Source organism: Carcharodon carcharias, chromosome 2 (genome assembly GCF_017639515.1).
Source record: "Carcharodon carcharias isolate sCarCar2 chromosome 2, sCarCar2.pri, whole genome shotgun sequence".
Taxonomy (NCBI): Eukaryota; Metazoa; Chordata; class Chondrichthyes; order Lamniformes; family Lamnidae; genus Carcharodon; species Carcharodon carcharias.
The window spans coordinates 46,851,225-46,874,661 of NC_054468.1; the positions used below are offsets into that span (position 1 = coordinate 46,851,225).

At 46.3% G+C, this 23,437-nt stretch overlaps 1 pseudogene; it reads left to right on the forward strand.

The window, feature by feature from the left end:
• Positions 1-261: 261 nt before the first annotated feature.
• Positions 262-631, forward strand: LOC121287317 (annotated as a pseudogene).
• The last annotated feature ends 22,806 nt before the right edge of the window (positions 632-23,437 follow it).

Consider the following 23,437-nt stretch of genomic DNA (forward strand, 5'->3'; position numbering starts at 1 on the left):
CATTCAATCATGTTTGTCAGTGCAAGCTCATCTGGAACTTCTGGGCAGAAATTTGCATGCCTGACCTGCTCGAGCATAAAATGATACACAATGATGCCTGGCGATTGTCCCCATGTCATCACTCGCTCGTGCGATATTTTGGTCAGAGGACGCATGCGGCAGTCGGCAGCACGTCTGCAGACAATTAACAGGCCTATTAAGGCATTTGAAGTTCTAATTGAATGAAATTTTTTGCCCGTACATCGATGTCTGAAATTGAAGATGGTCTGGGAGAAGAAATCAGCACACAACAAGAGAGCAAAGAAAGCTTTAAAGAAGCCGGGCAAGAAGAAGCAGCAAAGGTTGAGGAAGGAGAGTTACTCCATTTACACCTACAAAGTGGTGAAGCAGGTTCATGCTGACACCGGCATCTCCTCAAAGGCCATGAGCATCATGAACACATTCGTGAATGATATTTTCAAGTGCATCGCAGGTGAGGCTTCCCGCCCGGCCCATTACAACAAGCGCAGCATCATCATCAGCTACCGGGAGATCCAGGCCGCTGTGCGTCTGCTGCTGCCCGGGGTAACTGGCCAAGCACGACGTGTCGGAAGGGACAAAGGCGGTGACCAAGCGCACCAGCTCCAAGTAAAACTCTGCAACAGACTGAAAAACACAACCTTATGGTTGGCGGGCAGGCGAAAAGGCCAAGCAGCCTTTGAATATTTTAGGAAACCTCATCCGCGAGAGTGCTAAGATTTCCAACAGCTATTAAAAACGTAATTAAAATTTTTAAAATTCATTCAGAACGTGTGACAGAGTCACAGGAGGGGAAATGTTTTTAATATTGCTAACTTTTTTATTTTTAATGTTATAAATCTTCAGCTCCCTGGGGCAGCTCTGTGCACGCACTTGCACGCATGCGTGAACTCCCGCCCTCACCCTCCTCCCAACCTCCCCCTCCTTCCCCTCCCACCCCGGCAGCACTGAGCACTGCAGCACGCGGTTCACAGTAGCTGGCTGTTAATTGGCCAGCCAGCGTGAAACCGCAGTCAGGGCCCGATTACGGGTGGCAGTTGGCTTCACGACCGCTCCAGGACCTGCCCGCCGTGCCCACCAGACAAGGTAAAAATCCTGGCCTCTGTGCGACATTTGCTGAAAATTAAGGGCTGAGTTTTTCATCCCGAGGGCGGGCGATGCCTGCTCCGGGTGGGAGTAAACTAGTGCATGATGACGTTAGGCGAGTGTCCCAACGTCATTGCACACTCTCGCATTATTTCGCTGGGCGGGCACACGCGAGAAGCAGCAGCATGCTCGCCAGCAATTAAGTGGCCTATTTAGGCTCTTAATAAATTCATTTAATTTAATTTTTTGCTGCCTGTCCGACCATTCAGTTGGCGAAAATGTCAAGCGGCCTTTGGGTTTTTGAGGAAACCTCATCCACGTGCAGGTGAGGTTTCCAATGTTAATTAAAAATAAAATAAAAAATTTAAAATCTCATTTTCCACATGTCACATGACAGAGTCACATGGGGTGACACATACGTGCCTTCATTTTAAAACCTTTATTTGTAATGTTAGAAATCTTCAGCTGCCTGAGGCAGCTCTGTGCCTTCAGGGGGCTTTCTGTGAGCGCACCCACGCGCATGTGCTGATGTCCACACTCATCTTCCTCCTGCCCCTACCCAGGCAGCGCTGAGCGTTTCAGCACGAGGTTCACACTGGCTGGCCGTTAATTGGCCATCCAGTGTGAAATTGCGCTTGTGGCCCGATCGCGGGTGGTAGACTGTTGCATGGCCACTCCTGGGCCTGCCCACCAGCTGCGCCTGCCCGACGACTGGAAAATCCTCCCCTAAGTGTATACTGCCTGGCTAATCACTATAGACTCATATTACCTTATTGGTTGGCTTGTGCCTCTTTTAATTTTTCATAGTATCTTCAGAACTTATTTTATAATTTATATGCTTCTTACATTTCATTGCAGCCTCCACTTTGGGTTTTTTATTCCACATTTTAAAATACAATTTGGTACATAATATATAAAGCGCAAAAACGCCTGAGACAAACACAAATTGACACAGCTAAGAGGGTTAAAGCAGTAACAAGTTTTTTCATGAGATGAAATTTATCGGTATTTTTAAGCCTTTCTTTGCATAATTGTCAGAACTGATTATTATGAGGTGGTTTGAATTTCCAGTGCTTAAAATTGCTTGAGAAATAATATGCTGTTGCAATGTTTTTTATTATTGCTGAAAAAAGAGACATGAGGTTGGGACTTTTCAGCTTGCGCTCATCACACCAGCACTGAAATTCTTCTACAATATTACTCATTTGTGTGGTAGGCAAAACGTCTTACATAGAAACATAGAAAATAGGAACCGGAGTAGGCCATGGCGATCATCCAACTCAATAGACTGCTCTTGCTTTCTCCCCATATCCTTTGATCCCTTTCGCCCCAAGAGCTGTATCTAACTCCTTCTTGAAAACATAGAATGTTTTGGCCTCAACTACTTTCTGTGGGAGTGAATTCCACAGGCTCACCACTCTCTTGGTAAAGAAATGTCTCCTCATCTCAGTCTTTTTGATTTCTTGTTAGTGAAAATATCACTTATGTTACCACTGCATGTTAGATAAGTATGGCATACGTCCCAATGACTGGCAGACCATATAAAACAGCATGTCCGTTCAGCTGTTTGTAATAGGCAGAGTATTGACTGCACTCAACCAGCCCGTGCTTTCAAAACTCAAGAGGAGAATGTCTAACATTAGATGTGATTCCATGATTCAGCAGCACTTGCTAAACAACCCCGAGTGTGCTAAGAATTACACTAATGACCAATTTAAGTTTATCAGTTGGGCTTGCGATATGGCTCACTTGCTAGAAGCTACACATGTTCATATGCATGGACCTGTCCTCTGCAGGCACAAGGAAAATGTCCAGGCATTGCACCTTTTTTGAATTAAACAAAAGCATAGGGTAATAATTCCCTGGTGCATTCCCCATGGCAACATCTTGACTAATCAGAGTTGACTTGCCAACCAATCAGCACCCTTTACTCATGCAGTATAAATTGTTGCTCCCTTTGAAATTTGGCATTTTTGCATCTGAACTGATGAGTGCACAATGAAAAGCTTTGACAGCATGTTTCTTATTTTCATCAATACTCAATTTCTATACTGCCGGTGACATAAACTTATATTAAGCATAAACTGTAAACATCTAGCAAGTAAAATCCATCTTACAAATTCTTACTACATCTACAGATAACTGACACAATCAGCTTCTTCAGAACAAATAGGAAGCTTTTGCTTTTTTGAACCAATTAGTAATACAATTAACCAAATTTGAAATGTTATGACAGGAGATTCTTCATTAATATTTCTTGCTGAATTGCTGACAAGTAAAAACAATTGTCTGAAAGGAAGATTTGCATTTCTAAAAACGGGAAGGGAAGATTGATGCAATAACTGGGGATCACAGAATACTGAAGTTGGGCCTCAGTGACTCAAATTTGTCCATCTTTGTGTAGAACATTGAGATACATGCCCCAATTACACTCTCTTGTGGCCCAGTGAGATTATATAATGAAAAATGGAACGGTACAGATCAATAATTCCCTGAATCCCAGTCTCCGTCAAATTAGCTGAAACAATATAAGCTAACATCAATCTCTTCTAACTGATATTCATGGCCCTATGTTAATGAAAAGAAAATCAGCCCGATACTTGAAAAAAACGGGATATTAAAGAGTATGGGAGTGATCAAGAAGTGGAATCAGACTAGATAGCCTGTGAATAAGACCAGAACTGATGGACACCTAAAGGCCTGTTTCTCTGGAACAACATTCTATGATTCCATACCTTTGATCTCTATTCAGTGATCTGTGCTGGAAGCATGTCTGTGCATGTCAGGGCATGACAGGAGTGGGCTTTTCTGTGATGCCCTGCACATTGGGATAGCTTGTCAACACTTACTGTCAAGGATCAGACATGAATAATTGGGAGAGCTGTCTCACAGACTAGTCAAATAATAGCTTGACCTAGTCATACTCCCGGAATCATACCTTACAGATAATGTCCCAGACACCACTATCACCAACTCTGGGTAAGTCCTGTCCCAAACAACAGGGCCACCAGAGATGGAAGCACAGTGGTATACAATTGGGAGGGAGTTGCCCTGGAGTTCTCAACACCTATTCTGGATCCCATGAAGTCTCATGGCATCAGGTCAAACATGGGCAAGGAAACCTCCTGCTGATTACCAGATGCCACCCTCCCTCAACTGATGAATCAGTGCTCTTCCATGTTTAACACTGCTTGGAGAAGGCACTGAGGGTATCTCTGACACAGAATGTACTCTGGGTGAGGGACTTCACAGTCCATCATCAAGAGCGGCTTGATGACCGAGCTAGCCGGCTCCTAAAGGATATAGCTGCTAGACTGGGTCTGCAGAAGGTGGTGAGGGAACCAACAAGAGGGAAAAGCCTATTTGACCTCATCTTCACCAATCTACTTGTCACAGAAGTATCAGCCCATAATAGTATTGGTAGGACTGCAGCACTGTCCTTGTGGAGAAGAAGTTCAGTCTTCATTTTGAGGACACCCTCCATTGTGTTGTGCGGCACTACCACCGTGCTAAATGGGATAGATTTCAAACAGATCTAGCAACTCAGAACTGGGCACTCATGAGGTGCTGTGGGCCAGCAGCAGCAAAATTGTATTCGAACAGAATATGCCTCATGGCCCAGCATATCCCCCACTCTACCATTACCATCAAGCCAGGGGATGAACCTTGGTTCAATGAAGAGCGCAGGAGGGCATGCCAGGAGCAGCACCTCACATACCTAAAAATGAGGTATCAATCTGATGAAGCTACAGCACAGAGCTTCTTGCATGCCAAACAGTGAAAGCAGCATGCGATGGTAGAGCTAAGTGATCCCACAAACAACAGATCAGATTTAAACTTTGCTGTCCTGCCACATCCAGTTGTGATAGGTAGTGGACAATTAAACAACTTACTGGAGGAGAAGACTCCAAAAGTATCCCTATCCTCAATGATGGAGGAACCCAGCACATCAGCATAAAATAAGGCTGAAGCATTTGCTACAATCCTCAGCCATGTGTGCCAAGTGGATGATCCATCTCTGCCTTCTCTGGAGGTCCCCAGCATCACAGATGCCAGTCTTCAGCCAATTTGATTCACTCCACATGATATCAAGAAACAGCTGAAGGCACTGGATACTGCAAAGGCTATGACCCTGACAAAATTCTGGCAATAGTACTGAAAATGTTAGTTGCAGAACTAGCTGCACCCTTAGCCAAATTGTGCCAGTACAGCTACAACACTGGCATCTACCCTGTAATGTGGAAAACCATCCAGGTATGTCCTGTCGAAAAAAAGCAGGCCAAATCCAACCCTGCCATTTACTGCCTCATTAGTCTAGTCTCAATCATCAGCAAATTGATGGAAGGGGTTGTCAACAGTGCTATTTAAGTGCAAGGTGGTTGTGCTTGTTGGAGGTCAATTATCTTGTCCCAGGACATTATTGCAGGAGTCCCTCATGGTACTGTCCTAGGCCCAACCATCTTCAACTGCTTCATCAATGACTTTCCCTCCATCATAAGGTGAGAGGTGAGAAGTGGGAATGTTCACTGATGATTACACAATGTTCCATTACTTCTGAGCTCCCCAGTATCGGATTTGGGGGTATCCCAAAGTTGCACTGTGGAATCCCTCTGGTAGGTTCCCAGGTAAGGGTTTGCATGGCAATTGCCTAGAAGTGCACACTTCCTCTGGACAGTTACGTTGCGCTGGGAACCATCTGAAAATGCGACTTAAATCATTAACTTCAGACGTTGCACCAGGGTTACACCAACAGTTACTCAGAAAAAGTTAGAAGAATTAAAACCTCTTCTAATTTTTCTGAGTAACTATTGTAAAGACCTGTCAGACCCCACAGGACTACCGTCACATCCACAACTCTTTCCCGTGGGACTCCATCTATTCCCCGACCCCTCCATCCCTTGACACCCCAACCCTCACCTCCCACCCCCCAACCTTCAACAAACCCACCTATGACCTCTGAACTCCCCAACCACCCCCCCACACTTCGGATCCCCCCAACAATCATACCCCTGGACCCCGCACCACCCCCAAACCAGCTCACCCCCGGCCATTGGATTCCACCCCACACCACCCTGGACTTTGGACACGCCCCTCTGACCTTGGATCCTCCCCCCCACCTCCACCTCCCCCAGATCTTCAACACCACCCCCCGCGTCGCCGGAACTCAGAGCCCCCCACACTTCCCAGAACTTGGACCACCCTCCTCCCCCACCTCCCTAAGAACTTCCAACACATCCATCACCCCCACGCATCTGACCTCCAACTGACCTTCACCCCTGACCTCGGAACCTCCACCACCCCTCCCCTGACCTCAGGGCCTCACACGCCCTGCCCACCCCACCACCCCCCCACCAACCCCCAGACATCCAACCCAGCCCCACCAGACCTCCGACTCCCCCCAACACCCCCAGAACTTGGACCATTCCCCCACTCCCCACGGACTTCTGACATCTCCCCACAAACCCCGGACCTCAAACCGACCTGCTCCCCGATCTCGGACCACCTATGACCCACACCCAACATCAGACCCTGACACAATCCACCTCAGACCACTGATCCCTGCCCCAACCCACCCAAGGACTTCCAACTCCACCAGTCCCCCATTCTCTCCCCAGCCCCCTCACCTCACCCCCAGACCTCGGACTCCTCCTATTTCTCATGGACCTCCGACCCCCCCCACCCCACCGTGCAACCACCAGACATCCAAACGACTCCTCCCCGAAAACTCCAGGATCGCCAGCCAATGCCCCCTTCCCCAGTCCAACCCTTTGGACCACCCCCAGACATCACGGGCACCCCAACCCTCAAATCCTATCCTCTTACCTCAGGCACTTACCTGCCCCTGGCCTGTCAATTTCCTTGGCCCTTTAAACTTGCCTGCTGTTATGGAAGCAAGTGCCGTAAAAAGGTGAAGCTTGGCCTCCTTGAATCCACCAGAGCTACACTTCACTGGTGCCTGTGAGCAGTTTCTCGGTGCAGGCCCCAAGCAGCTCCAGCAAATGGAAGGGTCAACATAATTTTCAAGACCCCGTAAGTAGGTATTTATTTCTCCTAATTCCTGTGAGTCAGCATTTTCTGATACTTGTTGGGAGTTATGGCCTAGTGTTCAGCACCATTTGCAACTCCTCAGATACTGAAGCAGTCTGTGCCCGTGTGCAGCAAGACCTGGACAACATTTAGGCTTGGGCTGATAAGTGGCAAGTAGCATTCACGCCATACAAGTGCCAGGCAATGCGCATCTCCAACATGAATGAATCCAAACATCTCCTCTTGACATTCAATGGCATTATCATCACTGAATGTCTCACTATCATTGTTGGGGTTACCATTGAGCAGAAACTGAACTGGACTAACCATATAAATACTGTGGCTACAGAGCAGGTCAGAGGCTAGGGATCAGGCGGTGAGTGACTCACCTTCTGACTCCCCAAAGCCTGTCCACCATCTACAGGGCACAAATCAGGAGTGTGCTGGATACTCCCCACTTGCCTGGATGAGTGCAGCTCCAACAACACTCAACAGGTTTGACACCATCCAGGACAAATAAGCCCGCTTGATTAGCACCCAGCCACCACCTTCAACACCCACGCCCTCCACCACTAAGGCACAGTAGCAGCTACAAGATGCACTGCAGCAACTCACCAAGCCTCCTTCGACAGCACCTTCAAAACTCATGACGTCTACCACCTAGAAGGACAAGGGCAGCAGGTACATGGGAGCAACACCATCTGCAAATTCCACTCCAAGCCACTCACCATTCTGACTTGGAACTCTGTCGCCATTCCTTCATTGTTGCTGGATCAAAATCCTGGATCTCCCTCCCTAACAGCATTGTGGGTGTACCTATACCACCTATACCACATGGACTGTAGCAGTTCAAGAAAGCAGCTCACCACCACCTTCTCAAGGGCAATTAGGGATGGGCAATAAAAATGCCGGCCCAGCCACCGACATCCACACCCTGTGTATATATTTCCAAGTCAGGTTGGTGAGTGTCTTGAAGGGGATCTCCTAGGCAGTGGTGTTTCCATCAATTTGCTGCCCTTGCCCTTCTAGATGGCAGTTGTCATGGATTTGGAAGGTGCTGTCTAAGGAGCTTCGGTGAATTCCTGCAGCTCATTTTGTAGATGGTACACACTGTTGCTACTGTGCATCGGTGGTGGAGGGAGTGAATGTTTGTGAATGTGATGCCAATCAAGCAGACTGCTTTGTCCCTGACAGTGTCCAGCTTCTTCAGTGTAGTGGGAGCTGCACTCATCCAGACAAGTGGGGAGTATTCCATCACATTCCTGACTTGTGCCTTGTAGATAGTGGAATGCTTTGGGGAGTCAGGAGGTGAGTTACTCAACACAGGATTCCTAGCCTTTTAGCTACTTTTGTAATCACAGTTTTTATTTGGCTAGTCCAGTTCAGGTTCTTGTCAATGGTAACACCCAAGATGTTGATAGTGGGAGATTCAGCAACGGACTACCATTGAACATCAATGGGCGATGGTTGGATTCTCTCTTGTTGGAAATGGTCATTGCCTGACACATGTGTGGCTTGAATGTTACTTGCCACTTGTCAGTCCAAACCTGGATATTGTCCAGGTCTTGCTGCATTTGGACATGGACTGCTTCAGTATCTGAGGAGTCATGAATGGTGCTGAACATTGTGCAATCATCAGCAAACATCCCCACTTCTGACCTTATGATGGAAGGAAGGTCATTGATGAAGCAGCTGAAGATGGTTGGGCCGAGGTCTCTACCCTGAGGAACTCCTGCAGCTGAGATGATTGACCTCCAACAACCACAGCCACCTTCCTTTGTGCTAGGTGTGACTCCAACCAGCAGAGAGTTTTCCCCTTGATTCCCATTGGCACCAGTTTTGCTAAGGCTCCTTGATGCCACACTTGGTCAAAGGCTGCCTTGATGTCAAGGGCAGTCACTCTCACCTCACCTCGAGAGTTCAGCTCTTTTGTCCATGTTTGAACCAAGGCTGTAATGAGGTCAAGAGCTGAGTGGCCCTGGAGGAGGCCAAACTGGACACCAGTGAGCAGGTCATTGCTAAGCAAGTACCGCTTGATAGCACTGTTGATGACCTCCTCCATTACTTTACTGATGATGGAGAGTAGACTGATGGGGCGGTAATTGGCCGGGTTGGAATTGTCATGCTTTTTGTGTACAGGAGATACCTGGGCAATTTTCCACATAGCCAGGTAGATACAAGTGTTGTAGCTGCACTGGAATAGCTTGGCTAGGGGCACGTCAAGTTTACAAGCCTTCAGCAATATTGCTGGAATATTGTCAGGGGTCATAGCCTTTGCACTATCCAGTGCCCTCAGCGATTTCTTGATATCATGTGGAGGGCAACAAATTGGCATCTGTGATGCCTCTGGAGGAAGCCGAGATGGATCATCCGCTCGGCACTTATGGCTGAAGATTGTTGTGAATGCTTTAGCCTTATCTTTTGCACTGCTGTGCTGGGCTCCTCCATCATTCAGGATGGGGATATGTATGGAGCCTCCTCCTCCAGTGAGTTGTTTAATTGTCCACCACCATTCACAACTGGATGTGGCAGGACTGCAGAGCTTAGATCTGATCCCTTGATTGTGGGATTGCTTAGCCTATCACTTGCTGCTTATGCTGTTTGGCATGCCATTAACCCTGTGTTATAGCTTCACCAGGTTGACATCTCATTTTTAGGTATGCCTGGTGCTGCTCCTGGCATGCCCTCCTGCACTCTTCATTGAGCCAGGGTTTATCCCCTGGCTTGATGGCAATGGTAGAGTGGGGGATATGCAGATTGTGTTCAATTGGAGTCACACGTAGGCCAGACCAGGTAAGGATAAATGACATTAGTGAACCAGATGGGTTTTTACAACAATCGACAATGGTTTCATGGTCATCACTAGATTCCAGATTTTTATTGTATTCAAATTCCACCATCTGCTGTTGCGGGATTTGAACCTGGGTCCCCAGAGCATTACCCTGCAGTCTCTGGATTACTAGTCCAGCAACAATACTGCTACACCGTCATCTCCCCTAAATTTGTGTGGGTTCATTTATTAAGAACAGGCACATGTGAACATATATGGAAAGAAAACTTGAGGACAATAGAGCTACAGTGCTGTGTGTCTGTGTTCTGCTCCAGGCCAAAGTAAAACTGAGGCTGGATCACATGACACACTTCCCTTAAAGTGATGATATACTGGCCTCCCTTAAGGCACGTTACAACATACCACTTTCTTTTTAAAGAGGTGTCTTAGGGGGATTAATTTAAGTTTTGAAAAATGGAATAAAGGTTAAAAAAAAATTAAGGACACGTCCCCTCATGTGAAACTGTCACATAAGGGGACATGTCGATTAATTTTTTCAAAAAATTTCATGTAATTAATAAAGCCTTCATGAAACCTCATTCCGCCCGTGGATGAGGTTTCATGAAAAATGCAAAGGCCGCCTGGGCTCTTCACCTGCCCGCCAACCTTAAGGTTAGACTGGCAGCATTCTTAACAGTTTTGATTACTTTGTCAATAGCCTTAATAGGCCTTTGACAGTTCAGTTGGCGCGCACACAACACGGCTGCCCGCCCGCCGAGCGGACAATCTAAATGACGCGCGGTGACGTCGGAATGCCCACCTACGTCACCGCACGTCATTTTACGAGCCGGAGAGCGGGCTCTGCACCCGCTTCAGCTCCTGTTCGTCGATGGGAAAATTCTTCCTGAGGAAACGTTTTCTCTATATCCAACCTGTCAAGACCCTTCAGGATCATACATGTTTCAATCAAGTTGCCTCTTACTCTCCTAAACTCCAGTGAATACAAGCCTAACCTATCCAGCCTCTCCTCATAAGACAACCCACCTATTCCATGTATTAGTCTAGTAAATCTTTTCTGAACTGCTTCCAATGCATTTACATCCTTCCTTAAAAATGAAGACTAAGACTGCACATAATGCTTTAGACGTGGTCTCACCACTGCCCTGTATAACTGAAGAATAACCTCCCTACTCTTGGATTCAATTCCCCTTGCAGCTGAAGAAGACTCAAGAAGAAGAGGTTAGACCCAGAAGCAGAGGATACACAAAGAGAATAAGTTGCTGTAACCATTTCTGTTACTTGAAGGTAACATATGAGGATTTATGAGACCCAGACCGAGTTGAGGAGGTTCTGCAGGTGTGTGCCACTTGTGGTGAAGACTGTGCCCACGAAACTCGGGTTGGTTGCACTGCTATTGGGTGGGAATCAGACTGGCTCCAAGAAGGATTGGAGCTGAAATTCTTTGTGGAGTAGACAGAGTTTGAAAGACTTTGTGACTAGTGTCATCTCTAAAATCTGAGTGGACTGCTGAGGCAATTTGTAAGATCTATCTTAATTGTAACGGCCCTTTAATGTGCAACTTGTAGTTTATACTTGAACATAATTTGCTTGTCAATTCATATTTAATTCATGTTAGTTTTGGATGTTAGAGTATAGGATGGATAATATTTAGTGTTTGCTTTGTTCATTCTTGTATTGTAAAAAAAATCTTCCATTTTAAACAGTGGAATTTTGTGGCTTTATTTCTTTTAGCAAATCATTGGGATTTCAAATTTTGTCTATGTTGAAAAAATGTTTTTGGTCTCTACCAAGATCGTAACAATAGGTGGAATTTTCCAAGCCCGCTGATGGCAGGCGTGATAGGTGGCGTGCGTGGAAAATGTGGTGCGACCTGCTTCACGATGGCGTGGAGGAAGGTCGCGATCGTCCACTCAGACGGCTGACGATGGGCCGTGTTTCCCACCATCGGTCAGCAGGGAGCTAATTGTTATACATTAGCATATAATTAAAAGGCCATCCTGCCAGGCTCTTGGAACCCTGCCGTATTGTTTGCCCACGTCTGCGGGAAAGCACAGCGAGGTGTTTCACAACAGCACGCAGGTGACATGCACTTGGCAGCCTTCAATTTGGGGGAACTGAGGTGAGACAGCAGCAGTGTTCTCCACAGCTTGCCCAATGTCTACAGGCCTCAGGGTGCTGGGGGTGGGTGGGGGGTGGGGGGGGTAACTGATGCCTGGCTCCTTAGGTGACTGCTGAGGGTGTGGTGGGGGGATGGTATCTGGGAGCAATTGCTGGCCAGCCTCGGAAGCGATTGCTGAGGTTGTGGGGTGTGGGGGGTCAAGTGCTGCCCCGGAACTTCACCCCACACACATGTAATCGAGGTGGGGTCAGGGTACGTGAGGGAAGTGGCCACTCATTAGGGACACCTGTATAAACTGACCATGGCTCTGCAACTGAGACAGGTCAGGTGCAGCTACAGTGATATGATTGGGGTCAGGCTCCTAGCCTGTCCACCCATGCAAGCAATGCAGAGGCACCAAAGGGCCACCAAGCGCTCCATACCTTACCCCCCCACCCACCATCCTCCCCATACTCACCCTCCCCCCACCCACCTGGCACAGACTTCAAGTCCGCCACCGCTTTATTAGACCGCGGAGCAGCTGGGCTGCATACCTTGTACAATCTCCTCGCCAATGCTGGCCATGTAGCAGTCACTGCTGGAGGCGCTCACTGCCCCTTGCAATCTCAGCATCCTGGTTTGGACCAGTGTTCCCCAAGTCGCAGGTTGACTGGGCAGCCGTGCATTACTGGCCATCTGATGGGTGACCAGCATTCACCAGGAAGCATTAAGGGGCAGTCACACAGGGCCAGGAAACGTGCCAAGTACACCCATGCTAAGCACATCTCTCTCTCTCTCTCTCTCTCATGCTGCAGGAGGATGTTATGACCGATGCAGCTGGTAAAGCGGAGTTATTTATAAATTCCAGGGGGAAACTTTAAACAGCTGCCATAACCTATAATTTTAAGTGTTATATTTGAGATGTGACTCTAAATTCAGGAATCAGACCATTGATTCTTGAGATTTTACATTTAGTTAATTGAAATGTTTTATTAATTTGCACATTAATTTGCATATATATATATATATATATACACATGGCTACAAATTACAACCATCATAACTTTTAACAAATTCCCAAACTATTCTGCATTAAGGCAACAGCAACCCATAGAATTAACCAAAACACCAGGCAAAACATTTTCACCTTACGAATTCAAAATGAGGTTCTTTTCACTGTGGAGCCAGTTGGAAGCTTACAGCTGCCTTTTGATCTCACATTGCTTCTGCTCTGCACACCCGAAAACTACTGAAGTTACACCTACCACCGCTGATTGAATTCAAATTCTCAATGTCTCACAGTCTCTTTGAACTTTACCTTTTAACAATGAAACCCCATTCAATGTACTAATTTTATTAGTAATATAAACATATTGCTTGGTAGTTGCTAGAAAGGCATCAGGTTTTCATCCCCCCCACTTCTTGAATGCTGTATTCAAAAAATGCAAATCATGATTTCTCTCTCACATCTCAAAACTAGTACATATCAAAGCACCCAGACTAGCTGGCTTTAATCCAATTAAGACACACACGCAGACTAAACCTCTGTTTGAAAAGAAAAATATTTTCCAAAATACTATATGCAGTAATAGCTTCATAACGAGGACCAAGTCATGATCATGGACCCAGATGACCTAACTGTATGCCTGATGGCTTCCAGAGACCATGGAAGAGAGAGCGACTGAGGCACTTGGCTGTGCAAAGGCAGGAACAGAAACCTCATGAAGAAGGGGCAGCAGGGGCTCCCACACACAGTCCCCAGGAGCGACAGCGAGCCATGGCTGGTTGACGACTAGCGACACCCAGGGTCTATGGATGTCGCCTGTCATTCCTGCAGATGACTGAGAACCAGTGTTGCCAATGACTGTACATGTCTAGGGACCTGGTGGCTCACATGTGCCACTGATGGCAGGACTTGGCACCAAGGGGACATGGAGTGCATTGACTACCAATGGCTGTGAAAGTGACTGCGGTGCTCAATTTCTATGCCAGTGGCTCCTTTCAGGGCTCCATAGGTGACGTCTGTGGAGTTTTATAATCCGCCACCCACAAATGCATCCATGAGGTCACAGATGCCATCTTCTCCATGGCACATAAGTTTGTGCACTTCACCTGGGACCGAGACAGCCAGGATGCAAGGGCCATGGGATTCGCCCTGATCTCGGGATTTTCACAGATACAGGGTGCGATTGACTGCACTCATGTGGTGCTCAGGTCTCCATTGCTGCATTCAGTGAACTTCATCCTCCGCAAGGGTTTCCACTAACTGAACGTGCAGCTGGTAAAAGCATCCTGCAGGCATGCGCACGGTTTCCAGGGATTGTGCACAATGTCTACATCCTGAGTCACTTGCAGATCCCTGCAGTCTTCCAGGGTCCACAGAGGCTGCAGGGTTGGCTCCTTGGGGACAAGGGCTACCTGCAGAAGTTGTGGCTGATAACACCCGTGCGACGGCCTCAGACTGCAGCAGAGCGGCACTATAATGAGGCTCATGAAGCAGCTCGCAACAGGTGGAGTAGACCATGGGGATGCTGAAGATGTGGTTCCGGTGCCTGGGCTGGTTTGGTGGAGCCTTGCAATACAGTCCAGAGAGGGTGTCACGCATCGTTGTTGTCTGCTGTGCCCTTTATAACCTGGCATTGCAACAGGGAGAGGAGCTGGCAGAGGAGAAGATGGAGGAGCTGCACGTCTCCTCTGATGAGGAGGATGCCGACAGGGATGAGGGTGAGAGCGTCCTCAGTGGTGACGACGATGGGGATGAGGCTCTTGTACTGGCTAATGAGGCAAGGACAATCGGGAGGCCCTCATAGCTGTCAGATTTGTGGAGGATGATGACATGCAGTGAGGTGTACCCATAGATCCTTACATCGCAGTTGTGAACGTTTGACTCCAGTCTGGCTTATCGCAGTGCCAATACCCTCTGTGAGAATGGTCCTGTCATGGAGATGCAGTGGAGGCCCTAATAGTCACTCGATCACAAGAGGATGATGACAACCTGCAGTGAGGACACGCCATAGATCTTCACATAGCCTCTGAGAATGTCTTACCCCCGTCTGGCCAAAGGTAGATCGCTTGTGCTCTATGATCAGGGCCATCTTAGAGACGCAGCCATGAAACTTTAGACACATCTGATGCTGTGTCTGCCTTCAGCACTTCAGCCCTTCAGGAGCTGCTGCACAGCATCACTGTTCATAGATGCTGGTGTGATGGGAGCCAGCCCCGCCTTAGAAGTACTGAGAGCACACAGAGGCTATGAGAGAATTCTGTGCACCTACCCATTACATTCTGGCAGCAATGACCAGCACCGCTGAGGTGCAGGCATCAGTAATGTTCCCAGGGAATGTGAGGCTGGACCATCACTGTGGTCTGAAGACTGCACAGAGCACAGGGAAGAGGCCCTGGACTGAGACACCTGCCTTTTATCTTGTGCAGAAAGGTTTCACATATGAGTAACAAGAACACTGCTCATCAGAACAAGGAGCCACAGGCAGGGTGATATTCTTAGGAGCTTATTGACAATAGTGAGCAGGATGTACAAGTGATCGATACCTGTGGCCAGCCTATGCAACTACTTTATCCTAACTTTCCTAACCCTGCTGCTACATCTTGGTGCTCCCTGGACATCTACAGCAGTGGTGGAGGCAGCCTGCTGACTGTGACGCCCTGTTTGTGATGACTTTGGTGGGTGTCCTTTGGAGGGCCAAGAGTTAGAGGGCCCCGGCCTGCTTTCAGCGCCCTGCTTTGTGGCATTGGCACCTTCCTTGGCCTGTGAAGCTGGATCTGCAGAGGTCACAGGAAGATAGGATTCAGATGTGCTGGTCACTCCCAGAGTCACCTAGGTGGATGACCCCGGAGTGTGCACCTGCTGATCCTCCTCCCTTTGGGTGCCTGAGGGCCCCTGGCTGACTCCATGTGTGGAAGGGGTAGCTAGAGTGAGATCAAGCTACCCAGCACCCCTCTTGTATACACAATTTTGAAGGCCAACCATGACAGCAGTGCAGGAGTGATGTCCTGGACTAAGGTCTCCATGGCGTTCATCATCCTGCCAGCGTTGACATCGGTGCATTGCAATGCTGGTGCTATCTCCCCAGCCTGATGATGGAAGGACTCCTCCATCGTGCCTTGCAATCTGAGGAGTGCAACAGACAACCCTTCCTGATGTTCCCGAGCTTGCCTTTGCAGCTCCAGCAACTGTGACATGACCGAGTCCAGAGGCTCGTCATCTGACTCAGACTCAGCAACATTCTGGCCTCCAGCAGTCCTCTGAGTGCCGGGGACCTGCGAAGTCCCTGGCTTTGCCTGCTATGGATCAGAAAGTATGATGTGCTCACCAGATTGTGATCCCGAGGCTACTCTAAAGTTGGTCCCACTGAGGTGTGTGTCTCTGCACTGGTGGAGGGTGTGGGTGAGCGCTGTGATGGGATTTCAGGCAGGGTGCCTTCAGATTCCTCTTCAGAGATTTCTTCGGAGCTTGATTGGAGGCCCTGAGTCATGGACTCTTGTCGGCTGTTTGGCAGATGTGCCTGCGAAAGCAAGGGGAGATAATTGGTGCATGGTAGTGGCCTGTGAAAGAGGACACATCATTCACAGCTTGATGGATGTTGCACGGCTGGATCCTCACTTGGTGGAGAAGTACCGACCTCACCGTCAGCACAGGACCAGTCCCGGTCATCACCGGCCAACTGGATGACTCTGTTTTTGAGTTCTGTCAGAACTTTGATTTCCGGCATCCCTCCACCTGTCTGCGACTCTTCCCTCCTGTTGTGAGTCAATTTGTCCTGCATGGATAGAGATGGGGAGAGTGTATCCAGATGCCTGCCGGGTCAGATTATAAGTATGCCTGGCCTGTGTGGGTGGTGAGTGGTCCCATGGATAGGATCAGGACAATGATGGTGTGTGTGAAAGAGTGAATGGTGATGTCCCTTGCACTGGCAGTGAGTAAGGGTCCTGTTGATGTGTGATGGGTTTGTGAGTGTGTGAATTGGGAGTGATGAAAAGAGTGACTTACCCTGGCGGAACGATGGGTGGCTGTCCTCCTCTGCAGAGCATTCGTGCTGACCACTGCTGCCACTGCCCCCCCAAGCCATGTTTTTGACATTGCTACCCATCCTGCGGCCAGGGCGGGGGTAGAACACATCCCGGCGGGCCTCCACAGCATCCAACAATCACTCGAGGGACCCAACATTGAAGCGCAGGGGCTGCAGTCTTTTTGCCTTTGCTGATCATGTCTCCCGGGCAGCGATGGTGAGCTGGTGACGATGAGCACTTTGCTGGCAGCTGCCTTTTAAAGATGGCAACAAGGTGATGGTGAGCAGACAAATGAGAATCCCTCCACCATGGAAATGGCATGTTTCCCGGGAATGCATAAATAATGAGGTAGGCTCAAGAAAATACAGCATGAAAACCCACCATTTTCATTTGTGGGTAGGACTCCATTTTACCTGTCTGCTACTGTCCGTAGTGTATTTCTGGAAAAATTCCACACAACCAACACACACCCTCACAAGTCAGCATTAGTAGTTGAACTTTGTTCCCTTTGAACACTTTAATTTGTTGAATGAAATAACAGGATTTGGACCTGTAAAGCAGCAGGCCTTTCCATTGTAAGGTACAAGGCATGTCAACCAGGCAAGCACCTAGATGAACTGGGCCCCAAATGAAGTTCCATACATTTATTTTCCTTTCTTTCACCAAAGTCTTGAAAAACCTTTACTGAGTGTTAGAAAAAAATGTTCTTTTATGTTTTTCTTCTCCATAATTTCGGAAAGAAACTGCAACGATGGCAATATTCAATGTTGCGAAGAACTGACACAAGTCTTGGCATGTGTGATTGGTAAAAATGAAAGCCAGTCTTTGACATCCTGAACTCCTGACAACTGCAGTAACGTGCAGTATCTTTAAAGCGTAGTTAGAATGCTGCACAGGCAAGTTGGCATAAACCTTCCTACCATACTTGTGACACCAAAGGCATATTTCACTTATATGTCTGCAGTATTTGAACCTTCTTATTCTATGATGTTTATCCCCTCCAGAATACATTAATATAGAAGGTTATTGATCTTCAAATGCTGCTAATAGTATTTTTGCTTTTCTGTGTTAGAAGTGCTGTCATCCACAGCATTGCTTATATCACCATAATAATGCAGCATAAAAATGAATATCTACAAAGCTAACTGCTATGGAGCAAACACTGATACAAATTGTATTCAACCAGAATTTGATTGGCAGGATTCAGCCTGATTCTGTGTTATCAGCTTTATACATCAGGCTCATTTTACATGTGACCTTTCATTGATATCCACTGAAAGTTGACTGTCACTCTCTGTTACTAGGCTTGAAATTTATCATATCTTTAAATTAGAAAGAGTCTTACCCAGTTCATTGCACTAACTTATGCCTTTTACAGCTTTAACAATGGCAGAATTTGACTGGATTCAGAATCTAGTCAACAACTCTGGCTTTTGCCCATACGATGCAGGTTCGAATACCTTTGGTCATCTTACATTATTAGGTAATGTAACTTGTTTTGTCAATTAATTTCCATTCTTGTACCTTTTGTTGCTTTGAATTTCTTGCCTTCAGAAGGTCATTTGCATCATACCTGTGAATCTCAGGCAGTTGTTTTTTTTCCCAATGATTAAATGTAGAAGTGTGCTAACAAGCACAAGAATAATGACAATGACTGACACCAACCAGCATTTTAAATCATGCATCACAGATAAGTGCCTCCAAGAGCCAACAAGTGTGGAATGCTATCGCAGAATGTTATTGTATGATATTTCACTGTCAGGTTTTCAGCTCTGACTTTGGTTGAAGGCTGATGGGAAATAATGTATTCATACGAAAGCCTTAGTGGCATTCATGGACAGGATATGTTAATATCTGTAACTAAGATAAAAGTTCATTCCTCGATACTAATGGTATAGATTCAATGTATACATTTAGCTTTTTGAGAAACAGAAATAAGCAAATATTTATAGATGTTCCTAAAAATAAATTAAATAGAAAATATGTGACAAGCAAATATGAGATGTGTTTTTTATCCTAAAGGTAAGCTGACCCAGTTCTTCAAGTGTAACATTCCCATTTATATATTCCTGTAGGAGCCTAGAATGGCAAGGAAATAAGATCCCATGGCTCCTTATCATACACCCTATTTATGTTATGCATTAGGATAAGTTAGAAAAAATTAGATTAAAACTGCAAAGCTGATTTTCCTGGCTTGCATCACCAGTGGGAACCTTGTTCACTGACCTTTTCATGGATGAAAAATTGAGGTCAATATTCTCAAGATTTTCCAATACTTGTGCCTGGTGGTCAGATCTCCCCACTGGCAGTGCAGACTCTGAAAATCATCTGTTCAATGTAAATACTAATTTCAATTCTGAATTATGTGGGGATTGTTGGTTGATTTTCATGCGTTACTTTTCCCTCTCCCCGCTCCCTCACCCCACTCCCTACCCCACCACACATAATAGCATCATTTCTGTGAAACAAAAACGAACATAGCCAGAGAGTGAACTTTTCCTCCTACTCTCATGCACCCAATTGGGACTGACATGACATGTAATTAGGAGCTTAATAATTTTTCATTATTAGTAAAATGCTACGAACATTTTTGGAACTTCTGTTTCAGATAAATTAGTACTATTTTGTACTTCAAAGTTTACCATTTCTGTTAAGATAAGAAATTGCAGAATAAGTAAAGGCTATTCAATCAATTTAACCTGTTTTATAGATTGCAGTTAACCCTCCCTCCATTGTTACCCTCTAAGTGACCAATGTTTAAGATCTCTTCCCTCCCAATCCCAATCCTGTGCTAAATTAAAATTGCTATAGAGGGATACTTACTCCATCCATCAGGCAGAAACATCATGGCACAGGACTTACAGCTTCTTTTCTGCCCACTTGTCATCTTTCCACCATTGATTTAGTAACTGGCTGCGATGCCCATCTAACACTGGCAGGAGCACCATCATATTTAAATTGAAATCCAATTTTGTAGTTGGTACCCAAAAGCCATGTTTATGGCCTGCTAGGCAGAGTGTTGCCTAGTTGCGCTGCACTGCAGCACCTGTCAGCTAAGAAGTGGAAATCATTATAGATAGGTGACATTTTTCATGGGATCTAACTCCAGGCCTCAAAAAAATAACCTAGGCTATTCCATCCTCCCCCCAAACATGCCCCCTCCTTTTATGCGCCTATATCCTTCTGCTACATATATTTCTCCGCTACTTTTCTGAAAGTACTACAACAAAACCAACTTACATTTATTAATGCAGTAAAACATGAGGATTCACAGAAACATTATCAAATAATATTTGACATCAAGCACATGAGGAGATATTGGGACAGATGCCAAAATCTTGACTAAAGAGGTAGACCACCAATGGCGGAGTAATTAAAATCAGGGATGTACCAGGGGCCAGAATTTTAGGATCTACTAATTCAGCTTTATTTGCATTAAGTCAATAACTGCAAGTGCAATATTTTTACTTGGTTATTTTGTTTTAATACCTAGTTTCTAACATTAAAGTGATTTAAACTTTTTTTAAAGATTTGTGTTCAGTAAGCACCAAATGGCACAGTCACAATATCCACACATAACATTTCGAATGCATTACTGAAAATAAATATTGTATTATTGGGACACATTTCTTGCTTTTGACAATACAACCAAATATTCTTGTTGACTGATGGAACCTGGTCTCACGCCACTGAGATATTTTCAAAGACTGGCCCCCATCTGCCCCAAAATAAGTTCACGTTCCATTGTTATGAAACAACCATATGTCCCGTAACTATTCCCTTTCAATCATTCTGAATAATCCCTGTTTTTGTTGCTGCTTCACACTTTGCTTCAACTACATTTTAAAGTGTATTTAAAGTAGAAACATTACTGAGGCTGCATGCCCTGCTTTCATTTTCACCTGAACAACTGTGGAAAACATTGTGGCAGCATGGATGAGTTACAGCTTTAAGCTTCATAAATTATTACAATTTGAAAAAAAAACATGAAAACCAAGAACAAAAAAGAAACAGGCAAATGCACCTGATTAAATTCAAAAGAGTGGCCCAAAAAGTAAAAAATGCAGTTATATGGAAAACAATCTTGCCAACACCTTGCAATTTTATGTAAAATCAAGTAAAAGGCCCAGACAGACCTTCCACTAAAAATGAGAGTACATGAAATTGGAGGCAACCTATTGACTTGGATAGGACATTAGTTAGGTGGTAGGATACTGAGTAGGGATAATGGTTATGTACTCAAATTGGGAAAATGAAATAGTGGTGTTCCCCAGGGGTGTATACTTTGGTCTCTGCTATTCATTATATTCGTAAATAAATTGAATGAAGGAATACAAAGTCATATATCCAAGTTTGCTGATGACTTTAAGCTAGGTGCTACAGTAAATAGTGTAAATGGGAAGCAGAAAGTTGCAAGGCGACATTGATATACTAGGTGAATGGGTAAAACTGTCATAGATTGAGCTTAATATGGGAAAGTTTGAGGCCATCCACTTAAAGCCTGAAAAAGGCAGATTTCTAAATGGCAAGAAGCTATAAGAAATGTGGTAGGTGTCCAAGTATGAAAAACCCTAAAAGCTAACAGACAGGTACAAAAGATAATTAAAAAGGCTAATGGAATATTAGGTTTTATCCCAAGAGGGTTGGAATACAAAGGGGGTTGAAGTTATGTTATCGTTATGTAAAGCTGTTGTCCAACCCTATTTAAAGAACTGGATTCAGTTCTGGATATGCAGCTCAAGAAGGATATATATATATAAAATAGGGCTAGGTTGTTCAGGGAGATGTCAGGAAGCACTTCTGCAATCAAAAAGCAGTTGAGGCAAGGCCAAATGAAAATTTCAAAACTGAGCATGATAGATTTTTACCAAAATAGAATACAACAGTTGCTGGAAACGTAAAAGAAAAAAACAGAAAATGCAGGAAATACTCAGCAATTCTCAGCAGCATCTTTTTTTCTATTCATTTACAGGTAGGCCAGCATTTATTGCCCATCCCTAATTGTCCTTGAGAAGGTGGTGGTGAGCTGCCTTCTTGAACCGCTGCAGTCCATGTGGTGTAGGCACACCCATAGTGTAGTTAGGGAGGGAGTTCCAAGATTTTGACCCAACAGTAGTGAAGGAACAGTGATATATTTCTAAGTCAGGATGATGAGTGGCCTGGAGGTGGGGAGGCGGCAATGGCATAGTGGCATTGACACTGGGCTAGTAATCTAGACACCCAGGGTAATTCTCTGGGGACCTGGGTTCAAATCAGGCAGATGGTGGAATTTAAATTCAGAGCATCAGTGACATTACCACTAGGCCACCAGCTCCCCTTAAAACATCCTGCAATCTTTCTTTAAGGAAAATGAAGTTTTGATTTTTTTATTCATTCTTGGCATGCAAATATCACTGGCAAGGCCAGCAGTTAATGCTGATCCGTAATTGCCCTTGAGAAGTTGGGATACAGCTGCTTTCTTGAAGCGCTGCAGTCCATGTGGTGCACAGGTACATCCACCGTCCACAGTAAAACAGTCAAACATGCCTTGATTTTCAGATATGCCTTTGTTGGCTATGGATGATTCAATATGCGATTAACATGAGGCAGGATTTTCCAGTGGTCAGGTGGGCACAGCAGGCGGGCCCAGGCGTGGCCGCGATACGCACCACTGCCCACGATCAGGCCCCGACTGTGATTTCACACTGAAGGGCCAATTAAGGCCCACCCAGCATGAAACATGGCTCCTCAATGGACAGGTAGGCTGAGCAGGATAAGGGCCTGTTGGCCACTAGGTCCAATGGCGACCCGGTGCCCAGTTTAAAAGTGGCCCAGGCAGCCCCTGGAAGGCTGCCATGCAGGAAGTCCCCTGAATGGACAATAAGGACAGAGTGCAGCTGGACACTGCAGGCAGGAGGGCAGGTCGGGTGGGCATTCGGTCCCCCGCTTCTCTGATGAGTTGCTTCACCACCCTCCTGGAGGAGGTGGCTACCAGGTCGGACACCCTTGTCCCAGGGATGGGAGGAGGAGGCCACCACACCTCACCAAGAGGGCATGGGAGGAGGTGGCAGCACTGGTCAGCAGCCGTGACGTGATGCGGTGCAGTGCTAGAATCGCTTCAAGGACCTGCTGTGCTCAGGAAGGGTGAGGACCATATTGACATGGGCCAGTGTGCAAATGTGTTAAGGTCTGGCCATCCCTCCGAGGACCTCAGGGGTGCTAGAGTCTGAGTGTCAAATGTAAATCAGGCCGGAGCTGGCCAAGGGATTAGTGAGCCTGACTGTTTGGACTGGGTGCCTTGCAGCACAAGGACCACTGACTTGGATCTGCCCTGCCAGGTGCCACTCAGCTAGGGTTCACCAGGCTGCAATGGGGCTGCAGGTACAGAGTGGACTAATCAATGCTCCTCT